Genomic DNA, 9781 nt, shown 5'->3' on the forward strand with positions numbered 1-9781 from the left:
CACAATAACAGCACTTACAGTTGCCAGCTCTAGCAGGGCAGAGATTTAACGAACTGATTTGTTGTGAAGGTGACATTCTATGACAGTGTCACGTTGAAAGTCACTGAGCTCTTCAGTAAGGCCATTCTACTGCCAATGATTGTCTGTGGAGATTGCATGGCTGTTTGCTCTATTTTATACACCAGTGGGTAACGGTTGCAGATGATAGCTTAATCCACTCATTTGAAGGGGTGTCCACATACTTTTGTATTTATTGTGTATCTACCTCAATTACCTTGTACCCCTACACATCGACTCAGCACAGGTATTCTGTGTCATGACTGGCCTGTGAGGATCAGAATGGGTCAGATCAGCTTGGCAATGGCTGACAGTAACCAGACCTTCTCTCACCAACAGGAGAGGGGAGGAGGGAACTGGTGTGGGGGTTTTAACACCTCCACACTCTGTTGTAAATTAAAGTAGAAGAAGAATGCATTATTGGTTTTTATTTTGTGATGCCATTAAAAATGGTATGGACGAAATACGGTAACTTGGAAAGTTTCCATCCAATACATTGTGCATGTAATATGAAAAATGATGTAAGTATTATTGTTAAGATAGGGACATGATTTTAGGAACCATAAGAGAAAATAGTTTCACAAAACTTTGTGCATAGTAAGTAGCCATGCCCCGAGTGAGGTCAGTAGAGCGTTTCAGCCTGATGGAACCGTCCTTTTTGACCAGAGTGCTTAAAAGGACTGGCTGAGAGTTAACATTTCAGACCATGAAAGACGAGGAATTGCAGCCCACGTCTAAAGTGGTTTAAACACTGAATCTCAGTGACCAGGAAACGTGAGGCAGGAGCTACACGTTTGAAGTGGTTTGAACTTTGAACCTCAACATGAGGTGAAGAAATAAACTCTCCTTCCTTTAGACCAGAAAGACGGCGAGCTGCAGCTCATGTCCATTGTGGTCCGAATCCTGAATACCAACACAAGGGGGAAAACAAACTCCCCTCTCAGACAATCACTGAGACAGCTGATTAGCTGTCTTGAGTCAAATATCTAGAAAAGCTCATCTAAGTGAGACTATCCTACTACGCTCATCACATAATGGGAACCGTCGACACGGCTGGCTAGCTATATTCCAGAGTGAACAACAGTAGAAGACGGGAAAGGGGTGACCCCTTTCGGACAATCAGAGCCATACAATCTTGCTGCTGAAAGGCCAACAACATTCTTAAGGAAGGCTGGTTCCCGACAGAGATTAACAGAAAACAAAGGCATTCACACGTAAATACATTAATGATTTCTTATTCCAAATGGGTGGCGGTTTGTGTGCAAACTATGTGACTACTATGAGGATAGTTCTGAAATATATAAACGGTAAGTCTCTCTCTCTCTCTCTCTCTCTCTCTCTCTCTCTCTCTCTCTCTCTCGTTGTTGTGTAAAAGTCGCCATCTTGTAAACGTCCGCTAGGGACCTTTGTGTCATGTATAAAGTGTGCATGTTATCCTGTTATTATTTAGTTAGCTAGTAAATAAATAATGAAACCAATTTGTGTAGTACTGAATCATAGGTAAGGCTGGGGTTTTTGCAGATCCAAGAAGGTTACGACTGTTCAGAATGATGATATGATAAGAGGTAATGATTAATAAGATGACTATTTATCAATGTAATTGATATACACCTTATAGAATTTAATTCAGGAGATGTTAACTCTTTAAACAAGCTCTTCTGTGGTGCCCCAAATTCCTAATGGATTAATTGTTACATGATTAATTTAATCGGGTAACAATTAAAATAAGAATATGTTCATAACTGACTTGCCTAGTTAAATAAAGGTTAAATAAATAAAAACACATTTAAAAAACATAGTTATTGGATTAAATAAATAACAGTCATGAGATTACAGTTTTTCTTAATTGCTAAAACACAATTTCTGAAACCTTGCTCCATTTCCTTAAAACATTCAACACAAAACCTCATCTTCAAGCACTATTTACATAACCTCTGACTCCTCTTGCAAAATGAAACATTCGCCTCAAAACAGTTTGAGCCGAATGTTCAAAATCAAACACTGCTCTCAAATCATAAACAAAGTGATCAAAATGATATACACTCTCAAGCAGTCAGTAAACAATACACCGAAAAATAGAAAACACATTGTTCGAAACATACAATTCTCAGGGAGAAGTACATTTTTAATCTAAAAAAAATTCATATTTTTCTGTCATTGTCTTTTGATGAACTAAATGGAAAGCACAATGTTCAGGGCCATACAATTTGTCCATTGTACAGTATACAGCCTACAATGCACTGTACTGCAGTATCCATTCTCAGACTTTCTCCTTCCCACCTTCAACAACCTGTTTGCTCTCTGAACTGGCTTATATTGGTTGTGTCGCAGCATTTGAAACAGGTTAAATCAGTTTTGAGTGGTTGTGTTCAATCAATGACATATGTTCTCTATTTGTATTTGATTGTTGCCACTTGTATTTACCAGTATGGATGACATGTGCATTAGAGTGCAGAGTGTGTTTTGAGAATGAGAATGTGTTTAGAGCTTTGCTGAAAAGTCTAAGTGAGATCTGCAAATTGTGTTTTACCATATGAAATTGTTTAAGGTATTGACAACAGACTGCATAATTAGCTAAATGAGTCCAGGCAACTGAGAACTTTGTACAGCCAATGGGTTTGAGTGTTTTAGCAATGGAGAAAAACTGTAATGAAAGTCAAGTCACAACATCTGTGTGTATTGCCATGTCATCGTTACTTGTGTATTTATTATTACTTTTATTATTACTTTATTTACTTTTCTATTATTTCTCTATTGTCTTTCTCTCTGCATTGTTGGGGAGGGTCCCTCACTGTTCGTCGACATCTGCTGTTTACAAAGCATGTGACAAATAAAACTTAATTTGAATGACCGCAAGCCTTGCATAAGTTATGCGTTTCTTAAGTACACCGCATACAGATGACAGTCAAGCCAACCAATGTAGTTGTAAACATGCAGTTATTATAGTACATATTTTTTTTATTATTTAACAATGCTCAGTTTTTCTTCCATAAACTTTCTATGTTATTTAGTTTCAGCTGTGGAGTTTTGAATGATATCACACTGACACGCAGATATCACCAGTGACTGCTGGTTTTGATTTGAAACATGGCAATGATTTTTTCGGTTTTATATTTCTTGTTGGGAACCAGCATTGGGGTTTAATTTGTTCCTCAGCTGTCCATGTTGAAATTGTTTTTACGTAACCCATTACAGCACCCTGGGCCTATCAGGTCTTGTTTGTATGTGGAGTGTATTATTTAAATGTAGACTCTTTATGAAAGTTATTTTCTGCCTCAGTGATCGTCTTCCATCCTTGTGATGGCTTGTAATCCTGCAAACTGCTCTCACATTGCCTCTCACAACTAATCACCACTATTCATCAACACCCCCAGACACACAGAAAGAGAAAGAAAGAGAGAGAGAGTGTAGACACATTTACCCACTGAATTACGGATTGCTCTCCTTTGTTGTGGAGTTCTATGAAAGATGACAGTCACTGTCAAGAAGGTGGTTGGCCTTGCCAAGCATACTGTACAGTACGTCACAACGGTTTGTGTTGATATATGCGTGTGCACTTGTTCAAACACAAATCTCCATGTGGTCTGCAGCATGACAAACAGAGGTAATGCTTTGACATTTAAAACCTCTAATACCTTAAGCTGTGACTGCAGCACATCCTGTTTGAACAGTGATAAAGGTCAAGCTATGTTTCAAATGCATCATCATATCCTTTATACTTATAGTAATGCTTTATTTTCAGCACATAAATGCAATACACATCCGTCAAAATGTTCCCTTGAATTATGCTATAATATTCTAATGTTACAAAACAAACATTTCTTTAGGCCATATGATTTCAAATATTATATTGCAAGGAGCTTAGCCAGAAGAATATAATACAAGGAATTACAGATCTGTTATTCATATTTTGAAATAGATTCAAGGGGATCAGTAAACTGTCAGTGAATTCCAGGAGGACTTGAGCAACTGAGCCTTTTATTATGCTCAAATGATCTATTTCTGTCTCTACCTGACTACTAAAGGCCTACTGTCTACCTAAGTATAATACATATTAAAGGACGTAGCTTTGTCATTTGATTCATGTTCTAATTTCACCATCTCTGTTCTAATCATTATTTATAAAAAATATTTTTTTAAAAATCTAAATTTAGCCGGGCAGCTAGTATTTTTTGTAGTAGTAAATAAACAGAGCATCTTAGGAGCGATTCTTCCCTCTCTCCATGTGAAGGTGACTTAGCAGAAATCTACACTCCTTGTCCCTAATGAGGTTACAATGGAGAATGTCACTGATTAATTCAGCTTGTCCTTGCCTATTCCCCACAGACGAACCAAATGAGTACTGTATTCTACATTTCTTAGTTAGCTAATTTAACCTAAATTGGAAGTCATTAAGTCTCAATCAGCTCAAAGTTTTCCTCAGTAACCCCCCCCAGTAAGGCAACAATTATGCTACCCTATGGAGGATTCCTGGTTTCAAACTCACTACTGCAGATATTGCCTGAGATATGTGTGTTGTGTTACTCCAGTTAAATACATGGAAATACACTGTACATCCATTCATTTATCCTTAGTAATGGAAACATACGTGCATATGCATATGTTGGATGTACAGTACATGCTGCTTTTCTTTAAAAGGTAGTGCAAAATATTATTCTGTGTATCTCGGGAAGCACAAGACATCATCAATTCCCCAAAGAATAATAGTACATGCACGTTGCCTAGAGAAAGAGATGGGCTGAGTCTTGGTAGAGAGAGATGGAGAGACCACGGTGAGAAAGACATTTAGAGGTTGTGATAGGGTTGAGAGAGACAGAGGAACAGAGTGGAGGATTGGGCAGGAGGAGGACGTGGTTCAGGGCAGGGTGCTCCATGAGTTAGGGATCCCTTCTCGGTTTATTTTTAGTTCACCTTTATTTAACTAGGCAAGTCAGTTAAGAACACACTCTTATTTACAATGATGACCTACCTCTGTGCAGGGATGCAGGGATGTTGGGTGGACCACCGAATGTAGCACTGGTGCCAGGTGCTGCACTCTGGAGGTGCTCTGCCTCAGAAACACAGCCCAGGAGGACTTTTACATTCTTAAATCACACAGCCACAGACAGAATCCACAATCACTACTGTCAGACCATCAATCCGTTTTATACCACTCCAATCTGCCCATGTCCATGGCAACAAATTGGCAGTAGGCCTGAGCTACTGTAGTAGAGTAAAAACCTGGATGATAACAGTATATTGGATTTTCAATAGTACTGAACGTCAGTATAGGGTTATTAAAGACTATCTTATGCAACATCCATAAGCTGGGTATATGATATAGACATCTATAGATATCAACTGGTAACTCACTATGCTACCTATAGTTGACATCAGCTGAGAATTTGCATTTGTGATTGTTATTGTTTATGTGGGTGGTGGAATGCTTTTAATTGTTATGTATATATTAATATTCTCTGTACTGTAGCAAAATTATACTTCATTTTCATTTCATAGTATAGAATTGTACATCTATTGACATTATTAATGTAATAATACAATATCAAACAGATTGCTATATTGCTATGAGTTTTTCTACGTATGAATACAGAAGTATTGACATGTCTTCTGGTTAGGAGCACATCACCCACATGAGCTGACACTAATGTGTATAGATCACCACTGAGCCAGCCATAACATCCCAGCTAAGATGAATGAGCCTCTTTGATTAAGACTGGCTTTTAAACAGAGCTTTCTCTTGAAGGGACCCACATAGACTGCTGCTGTCAATACACCCATATCATATAAATACGAAACCTTATGCATTATTTAATATCTACTTGCGTAATGCAATTTTAAAGACGTCCCATGTGAGGTGGGATCATATCCACGAGCTGGAGATATTGGAAAAGTGTACTCAAAGTGCACGCTATAGGCAATCTTTTTTTACATCTATTTGAATCTTGACTGTCGATGATCAACAACTCTCATTTGAAAGCGAGTCAACATTGCAGAGCCATATATATTCAGCAATCACATGTATAATGGCCTAATGTACTGTAGTTTGATTTGCGGCAACTTACGAACGAGGCCTACGACGGGTGTATGGCGATTTGAAATGATGGGTGTTTTGCTCCAACGTGACACGCTTTTATACACATAGGGTAATTCATAACACCACTTGGGTGGCCAAGTGTTACACTGCACTTATAGCTTCTGGTAAACATCATACTAGCTCACAACAGTAGGGAGAGAGAGAGAGGGGGGAGAGAGAAGAAGAAGAAGAAAGAGAGGGAGGTACAGGTCTCTCATTATTGATCCTATCTGTTGATCAATTAATCACAAACAACACAACAGCCGGTCAATGGAACATCGGCCAGAGAAGGACAGTGTCTGTTGCCGTTGTTTCTACCCAGCGTTATCAACGGGCTTTTATACATACGGTATGTACCTTGTCTTGTGCTGACTCCCACCTCTGATTCCCAGTCAGAGCAACCTTGAGTCATGGATGGACTTTGCACACGGTCAGAGGAACAGGAAGCACCACCTGGTCTGGAAATCTGAACGTATTTTCCTTGAGTACGTCTTCATCGAGCACACGATCGTGAACCCTCCTGTAAGAAGGGGAGACAGGCCAAGCCCCGGTCCACACTGGCTCTGCTATACTGTAGTACTATTCTGCAATAGGTAGTACTATGCTGCTGTGATTGTAATGCAATATCTCTTAACCACTTCCCATGAATAACAAGGAGCAGGGTGGGGGGTTGTGGGGGTAAAAAAAAAACGTGTTAATAATTTCACTTGTCACAGTGGATTCTACCGCCACCAAGCTGACATATCTTTTCTGGATTACAACCTCCTTCCCTCTCAGTACTCACCCACATGTAGAAAGTTGAGTGGTCGCAATTAATTGGCTAGGGGTTTCTCCCTTGCTTTCTCCTCCCGATGAGTATTGCAGTCGCGTGACTGGTGTAATGGGCCATCCGTCATCTCCTGGCACCTCCCTTCCCGTGAGCTTGCTACCCCAAGCCCAGGTCTCCATCCCAAATGGCATTTGATTGCCTTCATAGCGCACTACTTTGGACCAGAGCCGAATACAGGGGATAGGGTGCCATTTGGGGTAAATCTCAGTTCTAGGTGACTCATCTGGCTGGCTAAGGTAGATGATGAAGCTGAAACAATCAGTGTAGATGAAGGTCAAATGTGTCCTTTAGGTGTAAGAGCTATGGAGAGGTATTGAGTGATTTGATGGCAAATAACCAGCACTCCATCGAGCCAAGACGAACCAGCTGGCTCACACTAAAATATTATACAAATGTTGTAAAGGAGACTGGCCATTTTTATCTCCTCTGACCCAAGAAGGTATATGGTGCTTTTTCTTTCAACGGTTCATTATGAAAATGACTTGATTATTTTGGTTGGCGCTGTGAGGCTCTCTGATATCTCTCTGGAGGAGGGGGGCTTTCGCATTCATAATGCTGTCACAGAACGAGAGGTGGAGGGGTTGAAGGGGCGATGGCAGCAAAGGACGAAATCAATCAAATATCAACAGAAGAGATCTTCATCGCAGCTCCAGTCCCCCAATGAAAAGAATACTGCTCATAATAGTAGTAGTGGCATTGAGTACTGTACACACACAGAAAGATACATGTACCCCTGACTGCAGTGTGCAGTTCAGGGCCGGGCTCAATGTGGGTGGAGGTTTGACAGTCACGCACTGAATACAAACTCACACGTTCGTGCACGGCACACGTTGAATACGAACGTATTTCGTTTTTGAGGATCATAAGAAATATTATATAAAGTGGTACCAGCACATTAACACTTTTGCCTCATGCTATATTTCAGACAAGCTACTTGTAACGTTTGTCGTCGGAAGGAGACCAAGGTGCAGCTGGTAAGTGTTCATGACTCTTTGTTTACTCAGAACACCAAACAAAACAACAAAAGAATAACGAACGTCACGTTCTGCAGGCTTCACAGAGCTAACAAAAAACAAGATCCAACAAACACCAAAAGGAGAATGACAACTTATATGTGATCCCCAATCTGAGACAACTATAAACAGCTGCCTCTGATTGGGAACCACACTCTGCAAAAAAACAAATAGAAAACATAGAAATAAAGAAACTAGAATGCCCACCCTAGTCACACCCTGGCCTAACCAAAATAGAGAATTAAACCTCTCTATGGCCAGGGCGTGCCACTACTGACATTGTTGCAGCGAACAACAGGCTTGTTATGTATGTCATGTACTGTTAAAATTGTGTTATAACTTTGTAATTATATTATTTCATTGAGCATATATATACAGTTACTACCTACCCTGATTTATAATGAAATTTACTTTCCTCATGAGAATGGAGACAGACTATACCATATAGACATACTGACAAGCTGAATGTGCTTTGTACATGGAGTTAAACCAGCTCCAGTAAAGAGATTAGAGACTCTGCTGACTTCTACATCAGCTTTACTAAACAACATACCATAACACATGACACAGTCTCTCTGTGGACTGTTTAAGGGTCTCTGGGTGCTCTTGAGGGGCCACTGGCCACTGTTTAAGGGCCTCTGGGTGCTTTTGAGGGACCACTGGATGCTGATGGTATGTCAGGTGTTCAGAAACCGTGCTCTGTTGTTTATTGTTGCCGTGCAAAAGCAACAAGGAAAGGGTGTCGCACTTCTTCAAATGAAGCCACAGTCTATGATTGTGAACTCTGAAAGAGAGGAATAACAGTAAAGTAACAAGTTATAAAATTGAATGCAATACACTGATGTAACTGAAAAACAACAGGGCAAATCAAAAAATGTGAACGTCAAATATATTCAAAAAACTAAGAAAGAAAGAAACTCAGCAAAAAAAATATACGTCCTCTTACTGTCAACTGCGTTTATTTTCTGAAACTTAACGTGTAAATATGTATATGAACATCAAAAGATTCAACAACTGCGACATAAACTGAACAAGTTTCACAGACACGTGACTAACAGAAATGGAATAATGTGTCCCTGAACAAAGGGCGGGGGGTCAAAATCAAAAGTAACAGTCAGTATCTGGTGTGGCCACCAGCTATATTAACTATTGCAGTGCATCTCCTCCTCATGGACTGCACCAAATTTGCAAGTTTTGCTGTGAGATGTTACCCACCTCTTCCACCAAGGCACCTGCAAGTTCCCGGACATTTTTTGGGGGAATGGCCCTAGCCCTCACCCTCTGATCCAACAGGTCCCAGACGTGCTCAATGGCATTGAGATCCAGACTCTTCGCTGGCCATGGCAGAACACTGACATTCCTGTCTTGCAGGGAATCCTGCACAGAACGAGCAGTATGGCTCGTGTCATTATCATGCTGGAGGGTCATGTCAGGATGAGCCTGCAGGAAGGGTACCACATGAGGGAGGAGGATGTCTTCCCTGTATTGCACAGCGTTGAGATTGCCTGCAATGACAACAAGCTTAGTCCGATGATGCTGTGACACACCACTCCAGACCATGATGGACTCTCCACCTCCAAATCGATATCGCTCCAGAGTACAGACCTCGGTGTAACGCTCATTCTTCTACGATAAATGTAAATCTGATGGTGACCCCTGGTGAGACAAAACAGCGACTTGTCAGTGAAGAGCACTTTTTGCCAGTCCTGTCTGGTCCAGCAATGGTGGGTTTGTGCCCATAGACAACATTGTTGCCAGTGGCCTACAAGGCCTACAAGCCCTCAGTCCAGTCTCTCTTAGCCTATTGCG

This window comes from Oncorhynchus nerka, linkage group LG13 (assembly GCF_034236695.1).
Source record: "Oncorhynchus nerka isolate Pitt River linkage group LG13, Oner_Uvic_2.0, whole genome shotgun sequence".
Taxonomy (NCBI): domain Eukaryota; kingdom Metazoa; phylum Chordata; class Actinopteri; order Salmoniformes; family Salmonidae; genus Oncorhynchus; species Oncorhynchus nerka.